The sequence below is a fragment of the Macrotis lagotis genome, chromosome 2, assembly GCF_037893015.1.
Source record: "Macrotis lagotis isolate mMagLag1 chromosome 2, bilby.v1.9.chrom.fasta, whole genome shotgun sequence".
Lineage (NCBI taxonomy): Eukaryota > Metazoa > Chordata > Mammalia > Peramelemorphia > Peramelidae > Macrotis > Macrotis lagotis.
In genome coordinates this window covers 211,400,153-211,423,970 of record NC_133659.1, presented here as the reverse complement: position 1 = coordinate 211,423,970, position 23,818 = coordinate 211,400,153, and the positions used below count along the sequence as shown (strand labels likewise).

At 35.2% G+C, this 23,818-nt stretch overlaps 1 pseudogene; it reads right to left on the bottom strand.

Moving 5' to 3' along the window:
• Positions 1 to 1,595: 1,595 nt before the first annotated feature.
• Positions 1,596 to 2,390, bottom strand: LOC141511430 (cofilin-1 pseudogene; annotated as a pseudogene).
• Between the last annotated feature and the right edge of the window lie 21,428 nt (positions 2,391 to 23,818).

The window sequence follows — 23,818 nt, the reverse complement described above, 5'->3', positions numbered from 1 at the left end:
GAATTTAAACATGAAGGGCAACACCATAGATAAATTAATAGACCAATAAATAATCTGTCAGATAAATAGAAAGAAGAGAAATTTATGACCAGAAAAGAAATAGAGTATACTATAAAATGCAAAATGAATGGCTTTGAGTATATCAAATTAAAATTTTGCACTATTAAAATCAATTTTGCCAAAATTAGAAGGAAAACAGAAAGCTGGGGAACAATTTTCACAGCTAGGGGTTCTGATAAAGATCTCATTTCTAAAACATAAAGAATTGCATCAAGTTTATAAAGTTACAAATCATTCCCCAATTGATAAATGGACAAAGGATATGAATAAAGAATTTTCAAATGAAGAAATTAAAGCTGTGTATAATCGTATGGAAACATACTGCAAATCATTATTGATTGGAGAATCTTGAATAACTATGAGGTATCACCTCACACCTGTTAGAATGGGAAAATAATCAGTGCTAGAGAGGTTGTGAGGGAGATTTGGACTTTAATGCATTGTTGGTGGAATTGTGAATGATCCAACCATTCTGGAGAGCAATATGAAACTATGCTCAAAGATCAATAAAATTGATCCTATATCTAGAAGAAATCATTAAAAAATTCCAAATTTTGTTCCAAATATATTCATAGAAGTTCTTTTTGAAGTAACAAAGAACTGGAAATTGAGGGGATGCCCATCAATTGGGTAATAGTTGAAAGAAGTTACAGTATATGAATGTTACGGAATACTAATGTTCTATAATTAATGCTAGAACTCTAGAGAAGCATGGAATGAATTACAAAATCTGATTCTGAGTGAAGGGAGAACCTAGTGAACATTCTACACATTAGCAACAGGATTTTGAGTTGATCAACCTTGATAGATGCAGCTCCTCTCAGCAGTTCTGAGAACTAAGACAACCCTATTACTCTGACCATGAACAATGAAATCCCCATCCATAGGAAGAAAAACAAAACATTACAAAACAAAACAAAAAAAAACCCTTTGGAATGTGATGAATACTATATTCCCAATTAAAAAAATATTTTTATGTATTTCTTTCCATTAACCCTAATTCCTCATACTGAAAATGACTAATCTGTAAACAAGTTTGTTTTTTAAAATTTATTTTGAATTTTACAATTTTTCCCCTAATGGCCTCCCACCCCCCACAGAAGTCAGTCTGTTAGTCTTACCCGTAAACAAGTTTAACAAAAATATGTCTATTCTTCAAGGAATTTTTTTCCTCAGTTAGTTACTGCATCTCCTTTTCCATTTAGTCAATTCTGTTTTTTTGTTTTTTTTTTTGCAGCTCACCTTTTATTTTATTTGTCCTTTTTTAAAAAATTGAACTTTCTTTTTTACTGGCTCTGTAACTTTCCTTTTTCTGGCCACATGAGTTACTTGGGGGTGGGGTGGGGTGGTGGTGAGGGGAGCCGGCTGTGTAGGGGGGGGGGGTCTCCACAACATTCCATTTATACACAAAACTAACAAAAAGCACAAAGCCACTATTGCGGTTAGAAGTTGGCAGCCCCCGGGAAGGGGAAAAAACCTGGGGATGTCAGTTAAAAAAATACTGGAAAATACTGGTCTTCCCCCCCCCCCCCCATCTGGGCGTCCGGGAGGGGCTTGGTCTGCTACAACTCATGAGGAATGAGAAGAACCAATACAGTTTGGGAAGGCCAGAGCCATGGGGTGAAGTGGGGCAGGTCAGGGGTCGGGGCGGTTTGGCAAACGGGTGAGGGGATTTGCCCTGCCCCTGCAAGGATCCCCCCAGCCCCTCGGGTCTGGCAGGCCGGGGGCAGCCTGCTCCCCCACCGGGCTCGGGCGGCCTCGGGGCCCCAGCAGGAGAGCCGGAGGTGGGAGACTCACAAGGGCTTCCCCTCCAAGGAGATCACGGCATTGCCCCCCAGCTTCTCGGCCAGGGTCAGCGATCCTTCACCTCCTCTTAACAGTTGGCTTGTAACTCGTGTTTGATTCCTGTCAGTTTCTTCTTGATGGCGTCCTTGGAGCTCGCGTAGATCATTTTGCTCTTGATGGGGGCACACTCGGGAGCGCAGAAGATGAAGACCAGGTCCTCCTTCTTGCTCTCCTTGGCCTCGTAGGTGGTGTCGTACAGGGCGTAGCGGCAAGTCCTTGTCCGGCAGCATCTTGACGAAGGTGGGTGGTGTAGGGGTCGCCCACGGTCTGGCCCACGTCGCCCACCAGGATCTCCTTGCCCTCCTCCAGCAGGATGTTCTTGTCCTCGCTCAGGCAGAACAGCACCGCCTTCTTGCGCTTCTTCACCTCCTCGGGGGGGTCGACGACTTGCGCACCTTCATGTCGTTGAACACCTTGATCACCCCGTCCGAGACAGCCACCCCAGAGGACTGCGGGCGCGGGAGCCGGTCAGCGGGGGCGCCTCCGCCCCGTCCTTCCCGCCTCCCCGGGCACCCTTCTCCGGGCGCTAAGGAGGGACTTGAACTCGGGGCTTCGGGCCTCCCAGGCCGGCACTTGGGGAGAGCGGGCAGGCGGGGGCTCCCCGAGGCCCGGGCAGGAGGGGAAGACCAGCTCGGGCCCCCTCAGGAAGGGGCGCCCGAGCCCCGGTGGGGTCCGGCCCGCCGCTGCCCCCTTCCAGCCCCGCTGCGGCATCGGGGAGCCGCGTGCTCCGGCCCAGCGCGCCCCCTCCCTCTCCCTGTCAATTCTGTTTTTAAAGGAGATTTTATCATTTTTGTTCAATTATATTTTGAAGGAATTATTTTCTTTTTTGCATTTACCCAATTGTATTTTTAAGGGATTTATGATCTTCAGTCAATTTTTTCAGTCAATTTATTTTTGCCATATTTTTGAATTTTTCTTGAAATTCTTCTGCTTGTTTTTTTATATTCTTTTTGAACTCTTCCATAAAGTCTTGTTGGACTGGCAACCAATGCATATGTCTTTCTGTTGTTTCACATATAATACTTTTTTCTGCTGTCCTCTTCTGAGATGATGTTTTGTCCATCCTTATAGTCGTAGCTTTCAATTGGTATGATTTTTCCTCTGACTTTTCTTAATCCTTTTGTTCTCTTCTGTCCTAAGCTAGGGGAGAGGACTGCTGTAGACTTTCCATTATGAAAATGTCAACAAACTGATAACTGATTGTGGCCTTCTATGTTGAAAACATTAGTGACTTATATTCCTGGGCTAAAGTCTACTATGCCAAGAATGCCACTGGCTTGCTAACTGAATTGGAACAATTAGCCCAATCTCACCCCCTGAGTAAAGGGTCTGGGGACAAATGTTTAAACCGTCCCAATTGTTCTGTTGGCCTGCTAAGCTAGAACCAATAGTACCCCACTAGTTTTTGCTCCTAGCCCTAGGCTTTCTACCTGCACCTGATTCTGTTCTCTTTCCGCCTGAGACAGAGCTTGCTGAAAAATGCTCCACTCTGTTCTTTTTGGTAGGTTCTATCAATACTCAGTTCATTCATTTATAGTCTTGAGTGGAGTGTGAACAAAATCCAAAGACTATTAACTCTAAATTAAAAAAAAAGTTATCTTATGTAATTTTGCTATCTCTTATACTTTATTTTTCTTCCTTGAGAATATGATTTCTCACTCATTACATTCAACTTAGATCAATGTATATGCCATGGATACAATGTAAAGACTAACAGACTCCTTCTGTGGGAGTTGGGAGTAGGGAAGTAAAATTGGGGGGAATTGTAAAGTTAAAAATACATAAATAAATAAATTAAAAAAACATTTATAGTCTTGATCAAAATCGTTATTGAGGGAAATCCAAGGAAAATTAAGGAAATTCCTGACTTCTCTCTGCCATCTTGCTCCCCCTTCCCATCCCCCCTACATTCATCATTTCTTAAAATACGATAGTATTTAATCACAATTATATACAAAAACTTGTTCAGCCACTTTTCAATTGATGGACATCCTATCAACTTCCAATTTTATGCCACCACTAAAAGAGTTGCTAAAATAATTTAAATATACATAGGTTCTTCTCTTTTTCTCTTATTTTAAATTCCTAGGCATACAGGTCTGTATAGTAACTGGTTGAAGGGAATGTATAGTCAATGGTCAAATGGAATGCATGATTTAGTAGCACTTTGGGCCTATTTCTAAATTGCTTACTAGAATGGTTGAATCAGTATACAACTTCCCCAGTGGTATATCAGCATTTTAATGTTCCCACCTCCCCTCCAGTAGTTATTGTTTTCCTTTTCTGTCTTATTAGTCAATTTTAATGATGTGAGGTGGTAGGTTAAAGTCCTTATAATTTGCTTTTCTCTCATCAATGTTGTCTTAGAGAATTTTTTATATGACTATAAGAGAAATTTGATTATTTTCTCTGAAAATCGGCTGTTCATAAACTTTGACAAATGGTTAATTGGAGAATCAACTTGAGGAATGGTTCTTAATTCTATAAATTTGACTCAGTTACCTATATATTTTATAAATGAAGTCTTTATCAGGGAAATTCAATATATTTTTTTCACAATAATGATTACCAATGTAATAGAGGTACCAATGTACCTCTATCTTATACTTCCCTGTTCATTCTATTCTCTCCTTTTACCCTGAATATTTTCCAAAGGGTTTTAGTTCTTTTATTTTATCTCACCCAAACGTCCCTCCCATCTCTCGGCTCTCCCTCTCTCTCTTATTCCCTTCCCTTCCTAAATTCCTATGGTAAAATATATTTCTATACCAAACAGAGCCTGTATATACAGGAATCATTTTCTTCAAGAGTTTTTGTATTTCCTTTTCCATGGCATCAGTTCTACTTTTTAACAAATTCTTCTCTTCAGTGTGTGTGTGTGTATATATATATATATTATATATATATAATATATATATATACACACATGTATCATTTTTCTATTTGTCCAATTCTGTTTTTCAAGGAATTCTCTTGATTGGATTTTTGTGCCTCTTTTACTATTTGGCTTATTCTATCTCTTAAGGTATCATTTTATTCAGCATATTTTTGTCTGTCTTTTAACAGACTGATGATTATTTCATAATCTTCTTGCATCACTCTCATTTCCCTAATCATTTTTTCCTTCTACCTCTCTTACTTGATTTTGAAAATTATTTTTGCATTCTTCCATGTCCTGAGATCAATTCAAATTGTTCTTTGAGGCTTTAGATGCAGGAATGTTGACTTTGTTATATTCTTCTGAGTGTATTTTCATCTTTCTTGTCACAGTGGTTAATTTTCTATCATTAGAAATTTTTATTCTATTGTTTGCTCTTTTTCCAATCTATTTCTTGATCTTTAGCTCCATGCTAAAGAGGGTCTCTGTTTCCCAAGTGAAGCAGGCACTGTCTTATTCTTAAGGTTTTTCTAATGGTCTTCAGAGTAATTCTAGGGACCTATAAGTTTTTGGCTCTTCCAAGATGGTATGATGTAGGGGAAAGTATGTTTATTACTCAACTGTGCTATATACTGGTTTATGAGTAATCAAAACACCCTTTTCAATCCTGGAATAATGACCAACTTCTCTTTTCCCCTGTGGCCATAATCTTTACTATGTTAATATTCTTCTAGCACTATGGATGAGATGCAGGACTGCAATCTAAAATCAAGTATAAATAATTTAAGAGAGTCCTGCCCCTGGTATTAGCAAAGGGACTCCTGTTAACCTCCCTCTGATCCATTGTCTGATCCCTCATTGTTTATGAACTGAGATGTACGGAAACTACCATTGCTGGCACTGGTTTGAGGCATGCTCCTGATTTTATGGGGGCAACTCCTGCCACTTGCATGGTCTACACTGGACAGTGGTTTTCTCTTACCCTGGTGCACAGATCTTTCTTGCAAATCTTCTAAGTTGTCTTGGACTGGAAAGTTCTTTCACTCCTTCTTTGGTCTACCATTTTGTCTCTTCTTCTCTCACCCACCCTCCAGTCCATTTTTAGATGGCAATTCGTAAGGCCCAAGTCTTTAGTGAAAGATCAATCTCTTTGGGAGCTCAGTTCTTGCAATACTTATGCCATTCTGCCTAAAATTAGATTTATGTGTCAGAAAAGAAACATACAAATGTAATCTGATTTACTTTCTCAAATTCCTGGACTGTTTGATTTATGTTTGCATAAATAAAGACATATGCTTTATAGTCTTTGACTTTAGATTTCCCTTATAGATGTGTGTTAAATATTTTAATTTTTTTATTGGAATGACTAGAATTTCAAAATTTTAAAGTCACATGACCCCCAATTTTTCTCTCTCAAATTTCAGTTATGTTCAGTATATTTTTGTAAACATTTTCAGTACTTAGGATCAAGACAATGGGAAATCTACAGCACAGGCCACTGAACATATTCCAGTATTTTCTACTTCAGATCCAATTTAGAAAGATAATGAAAATTCAGAAACTTATCCAAACTTTGATCTAGTTGCTCCACTGTTTTGGCTTCCAAAAATCTATCCTAAAATCACATTAGATGAAGAACATTTAACTTTGTCAACAGCTATTTTTAATAAGCAATTCCAACTGGTCTAAGTGATCAATTTATTCAACCATCTTTAAATTTTAAGCTTAATTTGCATGGGCAACTAAATTATTATGAGTAGAAAATAACTGTTTGGATCTGTACTTATTGCTTAGAAATTTATTTTTAAAAAGAATCAATTCAATAAAGAATATTCAACAAATATTTCTAAGAATTTATTATATATATCAGACACTGTTAAACTGAGTGATTTTAAAAAGACAAAAAGGAAATTCCTACCCTTCCAAAGTTTATTTGTTATTAGAGAGAGAGAATACATCCACAGATAATTAGGTACAAAATATATTAGAAATAACTTCAAGATATATCATGTGCTGAGTGATGAGAAAAAGAGCATGAAAGATTTGGTGACAAAGATAATTTAAGAGTTATACTTTGAAGGAAGGTATGGATTCTAAAAGGTCAAAGTGAAATAAATAAATATATATATATATATATATATTTTTTTTGACAAGATGGTTTTGCAGACATAAAGGTACTTTGTGAAGAAATTAATAACTAGTTTGATTCAAACAGAGAAAACATGGAAAGGTATTTTTCTGTAAGAAGACTGGAAAAAGTATGTAAGACACAGATTGTTGAGAACTTTAGAATGCAATTGAGGATTTTTTATTTTGCCCTAAAAGTATTTTAAAACATTTGAGAAGGAGAGTGAAATGGTTAGAGGGGGCAACTAGTGGTGCAGAGGATAGAGCATCGGCCCTGGAGTCAGGAAGACCTGATTTCAACTCCAACATCAGAAACTTAATAATTACCTAGCTATGTGATCATAGACAAGTCACCTAACCCCACTGCCTTGTAAAACCAAATAAATAAATAAATAAAAACGGTAAGATCTGTATGGTGGGAATATCAGTTTATTAACTACATAGTATAGAAAAATGAATAAAAGAAGAATTTTAAGTGCTCTGTGCAAAGTATTGGTGCCACAAAATGAAAACATTTCCTGCTCATATTCTGATGGGGGAAGACAAAACACATGGCAAGCTTCAGCTTTCATTTAGTTTGAAAACTCCTATGTCCTTTATTAATTTCTTTTTTTTTAGCTTTTTATTTTTTTGCAAGGCAGTGGGGTTAAGTGGCTTGCCCAAGGCCACTCAGCTAGGTAATTATTAAGTGTCTGAGGTCGTATTTGAACTCAGGTATGCCTGACTCCAGGGCCAGTGCTCTATACATTGTGCTACCTAACTTCCCCTAATACTTCTTTAGAGTAATTTTCACTGAAATGAAGCACACCAGTTTCTGCTACTGACCTATTTGATAATGCAGAGGACTCAGGTGGCAAGAACTTTTTTCTTTTCTTTAAGGAGCAGTTACCTGCTTGTCTCTTCAAAAATATTTTTTCCCAGGATCATGACTGTGGGCATTCATTTTAAACTTTACTATTTTTTCCTCAAAACTCATGGGTTCAGGATTCTAGTCTGTCTTCATCAGGGTCTGAAGAGAAATAGTCCTCTAATGGTGGTGATTTGATTCTGTACAAGTTTCCTCCTTGTTCTTGCCTCAAGGTATGTTCTCCATCAACCAGTTCTATAGGAGCATGTAAATGATAATTCAGATTATATTTTTATTATTTTCTCTAACTTGCCAACTCTGGGAACAGTCCATAAAGTCTAAACATACATGTCTAAAGAAATGCATTGCATCTGACCAATAATATTTGGTAATAACAGCAGTGTTTAGTGAATCACCTGTTTTTATGGTATCTTGATTTGTCTATTTGTTATTTCCTATAGCTCCTCTTTGGTGTTTATTTATATTCCCCCAATTTCCCATTAGAAAAGTCCAAAAACAAAATAAAAGGCTAAAACTTATGAAAAATCAGTTTATATGCTAACAGATAAATGGCAAGTTCAGTTTTACTTTCAATAACCTCTTTTGGTGAGGGGTGTCATGAATGGGAGTTCATTATAAAGCAGGGGCACATTTTGAAAAGTCTAATGTACCAAATAATTAAGAGCACAACAGGGGAAATTTACCTCTTTTGACCAATGGTATTACTTGAGGATATGCATTATTTTTCCCTATGGAATTTTATGAGGGTTTTATGGGAGTTCAACTCCAAAAATAGTGCTTATTTTTATGGGATTGAAATGCAAAAAGGTGGTTTTTGTTTAAATGTAGTCTGACATTTAGGTTAAATGAAGGGACACTTAGAATAAATGCAATTGGATTGAATCAGTCTTGTTAAATATTTTTAATGAAATATAACAAATGGATTAATGTGGTATTTTAAAAGGAGCAGCTAAGTGGCACAGTTGGATAGAATACTGGCCCTCAAGCCAGGAGAACCTGAATTCAAATTGACTTCAGAAATTTAACAATTGCCTAGTTGTATGTCCTTGGGCAAGTCACTTAACCCCAATACCTTTAAAAATTAAAAAAAAAAGAATAGTGTGGTATTTTAAATGGAAGAATTTATATGAAATATATATATATATATATATATATATATGTAAAAGGAAGAGAGTCTGAAGTGAATTAAATTAAATTGTCACACATGAGCAACATTTCATGTAAATACTTCTTCCAAAGTTATCTAAATCTGTGCTTGTTCAATATAAAACACATTAGTATATTCTTTAGGTTACTTCATTATGATGAGAAAAACAAAAGATTGGAAAGAAGAAAAGTCCTCATTATACTAATTTAATAAAATATGGAGAAAAATGTTGTTCAGTGGGAAGGATACTGAACTTGGAGTTAATGAGGTTTGCTTCAAATTTTGACTTAACCATTTAATGTCTGCGATATTGCTCGAGTAATCTAATTTTCCTCATTTTGTAAAATGAAGACAGGTAATTCATTGAAAAAAATGAAGACTTTCATTGTAAAGTCCCTCTCTTTTATACATTAAATCATTTATCATTTCAACTCTTTAATATTCAGGCATGAGATTATCCTCCATACCAATGCAACTCTTGTACTTTCAATCTCAATTCACTTAATTAACTCAAAAGTGGAAGGTCTGAAAGGAAAGATAGACTGATGATTAATCAATCAAGAGACAGGTTAGCATATATCAGGTCTTCACAGTCTCCAAATATCATGTGATAGCATTTTCTTGGAGTTAATGAAATGCCCTGGTGACTTACTGATATTCCCATAGTAGCCAGATCATCTCTAACAGTCCTGTTTCCTACAATCAGGCCAAGGAGTAGGAAGATTCTGGTAAAGGTGAAGGAGATGAGTATTTTACACAGCATATCCTTCATTATAATTAACATAATTGGGCAAATAATGTCATCAATTATTTCATCGGTTGATGTAGTTCTCTTTGATACTGAAGGACAAGTAACACTTAATTGATTAAAAAATTATCTCTGATGATTAAAATTATATTGCTAATTTTGAAACTTGACTGTCACTAGTTGCTCTCTGAAAAAATCTTCCTACTTCCTCCAGCTTTCAAAACATTCCTTGATTATAAAGGTACCATCCTGCATCTCTTCTTTTCATAGTCAAACTCCAAGACAGTTTTCTACTATCATTTTCTCCTATACCTCACACCTCAATCACTTCATAACCCTTTTAAATTTGGTTTCCATTCCCTCTATTTGGCTGAAACTGCTTCAAGGAAAGCAATGATCCCTCATTTGCTCAATTGAATGATCTTTTCTCAATTTCTATCCTTCTTGATCTTTCCAATGTGTCAGTCATTTAACTAACATTTATTAAGAAGTAATTATGCTCTAGACCCTAAGCTTCACGTGGATTTTTGCCATTGTTTACTTCCTCCTCCTGATGAATTCTCACTTTTCTCTAGATTTTTATGACACTGCTTTGTCATGATTCTTTTTTGTTTTGAACTCATCAGGCTGTTCTTTCATGGTTCCCTTTTCAAATCCATTGCTTATTTCTTCTCCAATATGCATGACTTTCTACCAGTATTCTGTTTTGGATCCATCTTTCTTCTCTGTTCTCTTTATCTTGATGGCATCATCAGAGTCCATGGATTCATTTATCTTCATGATACAAAAAAAGACTTCTATTCATGTGTCCAGACTTGAGATTCAACCTGAGATCCAGATATTTAGCATTGAGTGTCCCCAAACCATTTCAAGATTAAATATATGCAGAACAATTCACCTTGTTCCACTATATTTATCCCTGTTCCTAAAGTCTATATATCTTTCAATTATTTTTCCTCTAATAATACAGTTAAGTAACTTTTGGCTTATGTTTTACTCTTCAATGTCTCCTCTCCCAATCATCTCAATTAATTAATAAGTTTAACTGATTCCTTTTACTCCACATTTATCATGTCCATACCCTTCTCTCTCCTTCTACACAATCATCCTGATTCATGCTCATGACGTTACTTTACTGGATTTTTACAATGCTCTCCCAACTGATGTCTCTGCAATAATTTTCCCTCCCCTGCAATGCATTTTTCATAAAGCAAGAAAATTCAGTGCTATTTCTCAATTGTAGCTACCATTAGAAAATTAGATTTTTATTCCAAAATATTTTTAGCTATTAACTTTCAGGTTATAACATCATGGCTATTTTTTGAGAATCATTTTCTTTTAAAATCAAACAGGTATTATTTATTTTTATTATTTTATTTTATTTTACATTTTATTAAATGTTTTCATTTATTTTAATTGACATGCATGTATATATTTTTAAGTTACAAAATTTCCTTCCCACCCCCTTCCCCTCAGTGGCAAACAGTCAAGTTAGCAGTGTACATATATATTTTGATAAACACGTTTCCAATTTATAATTTTGAAGATGAGGAATTTGTATTAAGGGAAAGAGATACATAAGAGATAATTTTATAAAGTGTTAATCAGATTTTGAAGAGGTTTTTTAGTGTATGTGAGTTTTTATGACTGACACTCTACAGTATAGTTTTAGATCTCATACAGCTAGACCATCTTCCTTGACATTTTTTTCATCAGCTTTCTTGCTAGTTTTGCCCTTTTGTTGCTCTAGATGAATTTTGTTACTATTTTTTCTAGTTCAGTAAAGTAGTTATATGGGAATTTGATTGGTAAAGCACTGAATAAGTAATATAATTTGGGAAGAATTGTCATTTTTATTATATTAGCTTGATCTAACCAGAAGCAATTACCATTTTTCAAAATATTTAGATCTGATTTTATCTGGGTGAGAAGTGTTTTACAATTGTTTTCATACAGTTTCTGGGTTTGCCTTGAGAAGCAGATTCCCAAGAATTTAATGGTTTCTACAGTAATCTTAAATGGAATTTCTTTTTCTATCTCTTGGGTTTTGTTGATAGTATATAGAAATGCTGATGATTTTTTTGAGTTTATTTTATATCCTGCTACCTTGCAGAATTTCTTAATTGTTTCAAGGAGTATTTTAGATAATTTTCTTGGGTTCCCTAGGTATACACCATATCATCTGCAATTCTGATTCCTTCAATTTCTTTTTCTTCTGTTGCTACTTCTAGGATTTCTAATGGTATATTGAACAGAAATGGTGATAATGGCCATCCTTGTTTCACTCCATATTTTACTGGAAATGCCCCAATTTTATTACCATTACATATAATGTTTATGCTTTTAAATAGATACTATTTATTATTTTAAGGAAAACTCCATTTATTCCTAAACTTTCTAGTTTTTTTAATAGGACTGGATGTTATATTTTATCAAAGGCTTTTACACCATATATTGTAATAGTCATATGATTTCTATGGGTTTTCCTATTGATCTGTTTAATTACGTTGAGTGTTTTCCTGATGTTGAAGTATCCCTGCCTACCTGGTATAAATCCTACCTGATCATGGTGTATTATCCTAGTAATGATTTGCTGTAGTCTCATTGCTAAAATTTTATTTAAGATTTTTGCATCAATATTCATTAGGGAACTTGGTCTATAATTTTCTTTGTCTGTTTTGGTTCTTCCTGGCTTGGGTATAAGCATGGCATTGGTGTCATAAAAGGAATTTGGCAGAACTCCTCCAACTTCTGTTTTATTAAATACTTTATGTAAAATAGGAATTAAATATTCCTTAAATGTTCAGTAGAATTCACTTGTAAATCCATCTGGACCTGGAACCTTGTTCTTAGGGAATTTATTGATGATCTCTTCAATTTCTTTTCCTCAAATGATGTTATTTAAATAATTTATTTCCTCTTGTATTAATATGGGCAATTTGTATTTTTGTAAATTTTCTTCCATTTCACTCAGGTTATCAAATTTATTGGCAAGCAGTTCAGCAAAATAGCTCTGTATTATTTCTTTATTTCCCCCTCATTGATGGTTAGTTCATCCTTTCCATTTTTAATTCTGTTAATTTGGTTATCTCCTTTCTTTTCTGAAAATCAGATTAACCAAAGTTTTGTCTATTTCATTGGCTTTTTCATAAAATTAATTCTTAATTTTATTTATGAGATTAATAGCTTTCTTGCTTTACATTTTATTAATCTCTCCCTTGAATTTCAGAATTTCTAATTTGTTATTTGATTGGAGATCTTTAATTTGTTCTTTTTCTAACATTTTTAGTGGCAAACCCAATTCATTGATTTACTCTTTCATGATTTCATTCATATAGTCATTTAGAGATTTAAAGTTTCCCCTCAAAACTGCCTTGACTGCATCCCATAAATTTTGGTATGATGTCTCATTAGTATCATTTTGTTGGATATAATTATTGATTATTTCTATAATTTCCTATTTGATCCACCCATTATTTAAGATAAAGTTGTTTAATTTCCAATTAGTTCTTTGTTAATTTTTCCATAGCCCTTTATTATATGTAATGTATATTGTATCATGGTCTGAGAAGTGTGTATTTAATAGTTCTGTCTTTCTGCTTTTGATTATAAAGTTTTTGTGCCCTATTGCATGGTCAGTTTTGCTATAAGTTCCATGTACTCTCAAGAAAAAGGTATTTTCTTTTCTATCCCCATTGAGCATTCTCCAGAAGTTTATCATATCTAAGTATTCTAAGATGTTATTCACCTTCTTAACCTCCTTCTAGTTTATTTTGTTTTTAGATTTATCTAGTTCTGAGAGAGGGAGATTGAGGTCTCCCATTATTAAAGTTTTTATGTATATGTCTTCTTGTAATTCATTGAGCTTTTCCTTTATGAATCTGGATGCTATACCAATAGGTGTATACATGTTTAGTAATGATATAACTGAGTGCCTTTTTAAGATGTAGTTTCCTTCCTTATCAATTTTAATGAGATTGATTTTTACTTTTATTTTACCTGAGATTAGGAGTACTACACCAGATTTTTTTTTTTTGCTTCATCTGAGACATAATGTATTTTGCTCAAACCTTTTACCTTTACCTTGTGTGTATATCTATCTTTCTGCTTCAAATGTGTTTTTTGTAAACAACATATTGCGACATCCAGCCAAGATGTCAGAGAGAAGACAGGCACCTTACTAAGGTCTCCTGAACTTCCCTCATATATAATATGAAACAAAGCTCTTAACAGAAATTTGATCAACAAAACCAAGAAAAAGAAGCTAGCAGAAGAACACCTTACTCAAGCTTTGTCTTCGGGGATTGTGGGTGAGGGAGGTGCAGAGAGCAGAAACCCAGCAGGGTGGGTCAAGAGCTGGGCTAGTCTAGGATTAGCTGCGAAGGCCTTGACTGTGGGAGCTGTGGTCTGGGTGCCTACTGGGCATAGATGATTTGGCTGTGGGACTGACAGTCTGGGGATCTCTGGCAGGGCTGGAGGGTGAGTTCAGGCACAGAGAGTTGCAGAATTCAATCAGCTAGGCTCCTCTGGAGGAACTCAGACTCCATACTTGCACTTCAGCGGAGTCTTCTTCCCAGAACAAACACAGTAACATGCCCCTCCTCCACCAGAGCTCCCTCAGCTGTGAATAGGGAGAGCAGTTACCTTGCCCCAGGGTATAGCCCATATTGTTCAAGGATAAAAGTATCCAGCATTGTTGCTCACAACTTCCAGGCCAAGGAAAGGGTCTTCAATTCAAGGTCACAGACACTCCAGAGAAAGTAATCACCACCCCCAACTGGCTGGCCCAATTGGAGTTATTAAACTCAGTGAACAAGGCCTCTAAGGATCTCAACACCAAACTTCTGTGAACCAGCCCCTCCCCCAACACAAGATCTAAGGAAAATGAAGAAAGGCCAGCAGAAAGGAGGGGGGTCCATAGATAAATACCTAGAAGGTAAAGACCCTCACTCAGAGAGATCTAGAACCCCTGAGGGGAATATGATTTGATCTCCAGCCCAGAATGACATCCTTGAAGAAATCAGGAAGGAATTTGAAAATCAATTGGAAAATTTGGGAGAGAGCATTAACACATTGCAACAAGAAAACAAATCCTTGGAAAATACAAATGCAAAAAGAAAATAATTCTCTCAAAACTTCAATTGGTTGAATGAAAAACTCTTTCAAAAATAGAACTGACTAATTGGGAAAGGAGTTGCAAAAGATAAATGAACAAAATTCTTCACAAAGAAGAAGAATGGAGTCTGTGGAAACTAATGATTTCATGAGACAACAAGAATCTGTTAAACAAAACCAAAAAATGAAAAAAATAGAAGAAAATGTAAAATACCTCATCAGCAAAACTAGTGACCTAGAGAGTAGAAGTAGAGAGACAACTTAAGAATCATTGGTCTCCCTGAAAATATTGAAGAACAAAAGAGCCTGGACTTAATGTAACAGGATTGAGTGATAGAAAAGTGCCCTGACTTCATGGAACCAGAGGGCAAAATAGTTATTGAAAGAATACATCGATCCATGCTGGAAAGTGATACCCAAATTAAAATACCAAAGAATATTGTGACCAAATTCCAGAACTATCAGATAAAAAAGAAAATCCTGCAAGCAGCCAGAAAGAAAAAATTAAGATACCAGGAGCCACAGAAAGGATTAGACACGACGTGGCTGCATCCATTTTAAGGGATCAAAGGGCCAAGCATGCGATATTCAGAAAAGAAAAGGAGCTTGGAATGCAGTCAAGAATTCACTGTCCAGCAAAACTGAGCCTTTATTTACAGGGGAAAAGAAGGACATTTAATGAAACAGGAGACTTCCAACTTTACCTAGTGAAAAGACCAGAACAATAGAAAATTTGTCAAATAGGAGACTCAAGAGACACATGAAAAGCTTTAAAAAAAAGGTGATGGAAAGTAAAACTTGCTATCCAATAAAATGAAACTGTCTATGTCCCTATCTGGGATCAAATACTTCAAAACCAAAAGAATGAAAAATTAGAAGAAAATGTGAAACATCTCATTGAAAAAAACAAGTGATATGGAAAAGAGTTTCAAAAAAGATAATTTAAAAATTATTGGAATTCCTGAAAGTAATGATCAGGAAAAAGGTCTTGACATCATTTTCAAAGAATTGCTAAAGGAAAAATTGCCCTGATAGCCTAAAAGCAGAGGGCAAAATAGAAATGAGAGAATCCACTGATCTCCCCGAGAAAGAGATCCAAAAAAACCAACCCTCAGGAATATTATAACCAAGTTCCAGATCTCCCAAGTCAAAGAGAAAATATTACAAGCAGCCAGAAGGACACAATTCAAATATCGTGGAGCTGCAGTCAGGATCACACAGGACTTAGTAGCAACTACATTGAAAGCTCGTAGGGCTTGGAATATAATATTCTGGAAGGCAAAAGGGCTCAGAATGCAAATGAGAAGCAACTAACCAATAAAACTGAATGTCCTCTTCCAGGGAAAAAGATGGACTTTCAATTAACCAAGGGAATTTCAAATGTTCCTGTTGTAATGTCCAGAGCTGAACAGAAATTTTGATCTTCAAATACAGCACTCAGGTGAAGCATAGAGAGTGGAGGAGAAGGGTAAATTATGAGGGACATAATGATGATGAACTACATGTATTATTGCATAGAAAAATGATACTGAAAATACTCACATGAACCTTCTCACATAATAGAACAGGTAGAAGGAGCTTTCATAGATGAAGCACAGGACAGAGCTGAATTTGAAGATATAGTATTGGGTAAAAAATGGAGTCAATGGATAAAAGTGAAATGTAATTGGAGAAAGAAAATGAGAGTTGGAATAGGCTAAGATATTTCATATAATAAAATAAAATTCATATAATAAAAAAAATTATATTTTATTACAATGAGCTATTGAAATGATATGAAGGGGGGAGGCAAGGGGGAATGAAGGAACCTTCTCTCTTTAGAGGTGGCTAGGATAGGAAACAGCATATACACTCAATAGGATATAGACATCTAGAGTAAGAAGGAGAGAAGGGGGACAGGGGGAAGGGGGTGGGGTATGTGAGTGATAGAGGAGAGGATGGACCATAGGGGGAGAGTGGTCAGGTATAACACATTTTCTTTTTTTACTTTTGCAAAGGGTTGGGTTTGGATGGCCTGTCTGGAACCATAGGGCCAGGTGGATGCTGGACATAAGGGGAGGTATTTTGGTATGGGGCCTCTTGGCCCCAGGCCTGGGGATCTGTCTGCTACACCACTAAGCTACCCTACAGCTCATTTAAGAAGAGAGACAGAGTGAAAGGAGAAAGAAAATATAGTATATTGTCATGGGGAAGTATGAATGGAAGTAGTTGTGATCAGCAATGGAAATGGTGGAAAAATATGGAAGTAAATTTGTGATGAACTTATAAAGAATGTGATCCACCTGCAACAGAGTTGGAGATGTTGGAACACAGACTGAAGCACATTTATTATTATTATTATTATTATTATTATTATTATTATTATTATTATTATTATTTGGGGGGTGTTTACAGGGCAAGTGAGGCTGGATGACTTGCCTGGGGTGACACAGCTGGGTGATTATTGGGAGTCTGAGGCTGGATTTGGACCTGGGGGCTCCTGGCTCCAGGGTCGGTCCTCTGTCCGCTTCACCACCTGGCTGCCCCTACTATTATTATTGCTGTTGTTGTTGTTGTTGTTGTTGTTGTTGTTATTTTATTTTATTTTGGGTTATTTGTAAAAAATTTTTTGCAGGGCATTGGGGTTGGTGTGACTTGCCCAGGGTCACACAGCTGGGTGATTATTTGGTGTCTGAGGTCGGATTTGGACCCAGGTGCTCCTCGCTCCAGGGCTAGTTCTCGGTCCACTGCACCACCTGGCTGCACTTTATTATTATTATTGTTATTATCATTAATAATAATAATTTTAAGTTTAAATGTTTTGCTCTTTATTGCTCATGTGCTCTATATTTTGGGGGGAGTGAGTATTAGATTTACTCTTAAACAAATTTATTTTAGTAAGGTATAAAAAACATCATTTGTACAAAAATGAAAATAAATAAATAAATAAGGAAATGAAACCAAAAAAAATAAAGAATGAGTATATTAAACAACATATTATTGAAAGAATTAATTATTTCATCCTAGATCATCACAATAATCAAGCAACATAGCAAAACTTATGGGACACAGCCAACAAAGCTGTCAGGGCATCTTTAAATGATTACATGAATAAATTAGTGAAAGAAGAAATCAGTGCACTAAATATGAAATTATAAAAAATTAGAGAAAGAACAAATTAAAACCCTCCAATTAAATACCAAACTAGAAATTCTAAAAATTAAAGGAGAAATTAATAAAATCAAAAGCAAGAAAACTATTGAACTAATAAATGAAAGCAAGAGTTTGTTTTATGAAAAAAACCAAGATAATTGAAAAAACTATGGTTAATTTGATTTTAAAAAAAGAAGTCACCCAAATTGGTGGTATTATGAATGAAAAAGGTAAACTCACCACCAATGAGGAGGAAATTAAAGTAAAAATTTGGAATTATTTTGCCCAATTTTATGCCAATTAATTTGATATTCTACATGAAATGGACAAATATTTACAAAAATATAAATTGCCAAGAATAAATGAAGAGGAAATTAAATACATAAATAACCCTATCTCAGAAAAAAATTCAAGTCATTATTGAGTTCCCTAAGAAAAAAAATCTCCAAGGCCATTTGGATTCACAAGTGAATTCTATCAAACATTAAAGGAACAACTAGTTCCAATTCTATAAAAGCTCTTTGGAAAAATTGGTGAAGACAGAACTCTGCCTACCTCTTTCTATGACACCAATATGGTGCTGATATCTAAACCAGTAAAAGTTAAAACAGAGAAAGAAAATTATAGACCTATCTCCCTGATAAATATAGATGCAAAAATCTTAAATAAAATCTTAGCAAAACGATTAGAGCAAGTTATCACTAAGATAATACATTATGACCTAGTAAGATTTATCCCAGGAATGCAGGCTTAATATTGGGAAATATTGGGTTCAATATTAGGAAAATTGTGAGTATAATTATATCAATAATAAACCTATCAGAAATCATATGCTTATATCAATAGACAATGAATAAGCTTTTGTCAAAATACAGCACCCATGCCTAATAAAAACACTAGAGAGTATAGGAATAAGTGGATTGTTAGAATAGTAAACAATATCTATCTGAAACCATCAACAAGCATTATATGCAATGGGGATAGGTGGGAGTCGTTCCCAATACATCAGGGGTGAAACAAGGATGCCCATTATCACCACTATTATTCAATATTGTATTAGAAGTGTTAGCTTCAGCAATAAGAGAAGAAAAAGTAATTGAAGGAATTAGAATTGGGAAGGAAGTGACAAAATTCTCACTCGTTGCAGATGACATGATGGTATACCTGGAGAATCCTAAAAAGTCATGTAAAAAAGTACTAAAAATAATTAGCAACTTTAGCAAAGTTGCAGGATATAAAATAAACCCTTAATAAATTCTCCATTTCTATATATGACTAGCAAGATGCAGCAGAAAAAGCTAGAAAGAGAAATCCCATACAATTAATTTCAGACAATATAAAATTCTTGGGAGTCTACCTGCCAAGGCAGACTTAGAAACTTTTTGAAAACAATTATAAAACATTTCTCACACAAATAAAATCAGATTTAAATAACTGGGCAAATATCTACTGCTCATGGATAGGCCGAGGTAATATAATAAAAATGACAATTCTACTAAAATTATACTACTTGTTTAGTACCCTACCAATCAAAATTCCAAAAAATTACTTTAATGAGTTAGAAAAATTTCAAGTAACTTCAGATGGAGAAATAAAATTTAAAGGATTTCCAGGAATTTAATGAAAAAGAAGCTGGCTTAGCCCTACCAGTTCTAAAATTATATTATAAAGCATCAGTCATTTAAAATTGTCTGCTATTTGCTAAGAAATAGAGTGGTGGATCAATGGAATAGAGTATATAAAATAGCAGGAAACAATTATAGTAATCTGCTGTTTGGGAAAACCAGAGTCCAGCTATTGGGATAAAAAATTCTCTCTTGATAAAAACTGTTGGGAAAATTTGAAGTTAGTATGGAAGAAACTTAGATTAGACCAACACTTCACACCCTTTACTAAGATAAGATCAAAATGGATACAGGATTTAGACAGTAAAAAAACAATATTATAAGAAAACTAGAAGAGCAAAGAGTAGTATACTTGTTAGATGCATGGAAAGGGAAGCAGTTTATGATGAAGGAAGAGATGGAGAACATCATTTGAAACAAACTAGATAATTTTGATTACATTAAATTACAAAGCTTTTGCATAGACAAAACCATTGTAACCAAAAATCAAAAGAAATTTAGTAAATTGGGAAACAATTTTTACAACTAGCATTTCTTACAAAGGACTAATTTCTAAAATATACAGAGAACTGAGTCAAACTTTTTTAACAAACAAGCCATTCCCCAATTGACAAATGGTTCACAGGATATGCAAAGGAAATTTACTGATGAGGAAATCAGAGCCATCCATAGTCATATGAAAAAATTGCTCTAAATCACTAATTATCAGAGAAATACAAATTAAAGCATCTATAAGGTACCACCTCACTTCTCTAAGACTGACCAATATGACCAAAAAAGACAATGATCAATGTTGGAAGGCATGTGGGAAATCTGGAACACTAATACATTATTGGTGGAGCTCTGAATTCATCCAAACTTTGTGGAGAGAAATTTGGAATTATATCCAAAAGGCAACAAAAATATGCATTCCCTTTTATTCAGCAATAACACTGCTGGGTCTATTCCCTGCATAGATCATGAAAAAGTGTAAAAACATCACTTGTACAAAAATAGTCATAGCAGCCCAGTTTGTGGTGGAAAAGAACTGGAAATCAAGTGAATGTCCATCAATGGCTTATATGTGAATCCAGGAGGGATGGGAATTCAGAAAATCCTGGAAGGATTTGCATGAACTGATGCTGAGCAAGATGAGCAGAACAAAAAGAACTTTGTACACTCTAACATCAACATGGGGGTGATGATCAACTTTAATGGACTTGCTCATTCCATCAGTGCAACAATCAGGCTGAATTCTGGGGTATCTGTGATAAAGAATACCATCTGTATCCAGAGACAGAACTGTGGAGTTTGAACAAAGACCAAAGACAAAAAGACCAAAGACTAAAGACCTTTAATTTTAAAAAAAACATCCTATTATGTAATTTTGCTATTTCTTATACTTTATTTTTCTTCCTTAAGGATGTGATTTCTCTCACATCACATTCAACTTAGAGCAATGTATACCATGGAAACAATGTAAAATCTAACAGACCACCTTCTGTGGGGGATGGGGGGAGGGAACGGAGATTGGAGGAAAATTTTAAAATTAAAATAAATTATTAATTAATTTAAAAAAAAAGAAAAAATCCAGCCTCAGGTATTTAATAATTACCTTGTGGCCTTGGGCAAGCCATTTATCCCCATTGCCTTGCACAAGCCTAAAAAAAAATACGTATTACAGGATTTTGGTTTTTAATCTGCTGGCATTTTATGGAACAGTTCATCCTATTCACATTTACAGTTTAAGATTACTAATTCTGTACTTTCCTCCATGCTCTCTCTCTTCATTTATAATTTTTCTCTTTCCTTTTCTTTTATTCAGCCTCACCAAAATTTTACTACCTTTCCCCTTTGATTTTTCTGTTAAAAAATTTTACTGTTAGTTTATTTTCACTCATACCTTTGCCTTCCTTTTTATCAGTCCCTTCTTTCTTTATCTTTCCCTTTCCCAGCCCCATCCCCCATGCTGTAGATTAGGTTAGATTTTTAAACCCAAGTGGGAATTTATTTTATTCCCTCTCTGGGCTAAATCTATTGGATAGGTTTTACTCAGCATTCACATTCTCACTCCTTCTCCCTAAAATTATAAATCTTTGTGCCTCTTCCCTTGGTGTTATTTATTGCTCTAATACTATTAGTCATGTATCATCAATCATAGTTTGATTATCTGAGTGCTTGATAAACTCCTATTGTTATCAAGGTATCATCACAGATTATTTGCTTGATTGCTTGATAAACAGCATTGACTAATTGCATCAATCATAATTATATTCAGACTTTAGTTTATCTCTTTTTCAGGTATCTTTCAGGTATACACAATCCTCCTCATAAACCAAAGTATCATCCAAAACCATATCACTTCTTCACTTCTTGAAATATTTATCCCTCTCTCCTCAGGCCTATTTTCTCTCACACATTATCAGCCCCTCCCCACAGGATCAGGGTATTTAACCCTCTGTTAAGTGAAGCAGGGCTTATTGTCAAACCCTGATCTAATTAACTGCAAGAATCTTAAAGATCTTTAAGTACTGGGAGGCTCTAAAGGTCTCCCCTGAGAACTTTACAAATGATCTAAGTTACAGAGACACTGACTCAGGTCCTCTCAGTTTGTGATACTTAAAGGGCTCTAAGTACTAGGATGCTCTGGAGGTCTCACCTGAAAACTTTACAAATGATTGTAAGTTATAGAGACACTGACTCAGAACCTAGCAGTTTATGTTGCTCTCATTAGACAAGGTGCTTAACACAGTAGGATTAAAGTGAGTCAAAGGATAATGAGACACTCAAGTTTAAAGTTAACACCTCTGCTTTTCTTCAGGGCTTTTTGTCTCAAACATAGTGATGTCATCTTTGTTCTCTTCAGTGGAGAAATAAGATCCAATTATACCCATAGCCTTTAGCTTCATTTTTTCCCATTATATTCTACCCTTTAATTATCTTAAGAAAAGTAAAGTTCTAAAGAATTAGAAGTGTTAATCTTTTAGGGTTGAATACAATTTGAAGGTCTTGATCACCATGTGTTTTGTTTTGTTTTTTCCTTCCCCTTTTCATTTATCATTTTTATGCAACTGTTCACTCCTGTACTTGGTGACTGAATTCTCTCTTCAGTTCTTGTCTTTGTGTCAAGAAATTCTGGAAGTCCTCTATTTCGTTGAACATCCATCTTTTACCCTGACAGTATATGCTGAATTTTGCAGGGTAGTAAATTCTGGCTTGTAATCCCAGGTCCTTTACCCTCTGAAATATGTTATTCCAGTTTTTCTTATCCTTCAGTGTTGGGGTTGATAGGTCCGGTGGGTTTCTGATTCCTTTTCCTTTGGATTTGAATTGTTTTCTTTTTGCTGTTTGCAATATTCTCTCCTTTAGTTGAAGGTTCTGGAATTGGGCTGTTATAGATCTTGAAATTTTTATCCTGGGGGGTCTCTTTTTGGAGGGGTTCTGTGAATTCTTTCAATGTTTATATTGTTCTCTTGTTCTAGTAGATTTGGCAAGATTTCCCCTCTCCTGCATGATGTTTTCCAGGTTCTTGTTTTGGTCCAGGCTTTCTAGTAGTCCAATGATTGACAGATTGTCTCTCTAGATCTATTTCCCAGGTCATTCATTTTCCCTAAAAGTAACTACATTTTCTTCAATTTTTTCACCTTTTTATTTTGTTTAATGGAATCGTGTAGTCTTGTAGATTCATTGGTTTCTATTCATTCAATTTTAATTTTTAGGATTTTTTATTTCTTTGATTAGTGTCTGTGTTTCCTTTTCCAGTTGGTTATTTTAATTTTTAACAGAGTTGATTCCTTTGATCAATTTTTCATTATTTTCCTGCATGACTTTCTTTTTACCATTTTTCTTTTTACTTTTTCTTTGGTTTTTAAATTCTTTTTTAAGCTCTTCAATGAGCTTTTTGTATTTGAATCCAATTTATAGACTTCCCCTGTGAGTGATTTTTCACTGCTTTCTTCTTCATATATGGCATTGCTGTCATCTTTGTCTTGTAAAGTAGTTTTCTATAGTGAGCACTCCTTGAGTTGTTTTGGTTCATTTTTGTTGTTTTGGTCCTAATCCTGGGGTATAGGGAGTATAGATCCAAGCTTTTTTTTTTTTTTGGCTGGGGATGGCTCTTGTTGTTAGTCAAGATGTTGCCTATGCAGTCCAGCCCCTGCCTTTGCAGAAGTTTTTTTTTTCCTCCTTTATGTCCAGCTTCTGACTTAACAGTGGTTTTTACCTTGATGTTTTCAGACATTGTTTGGGATTCGAATCTCCTATGCTGGCTTGCTATCTAGCTTCTAGGACCTCT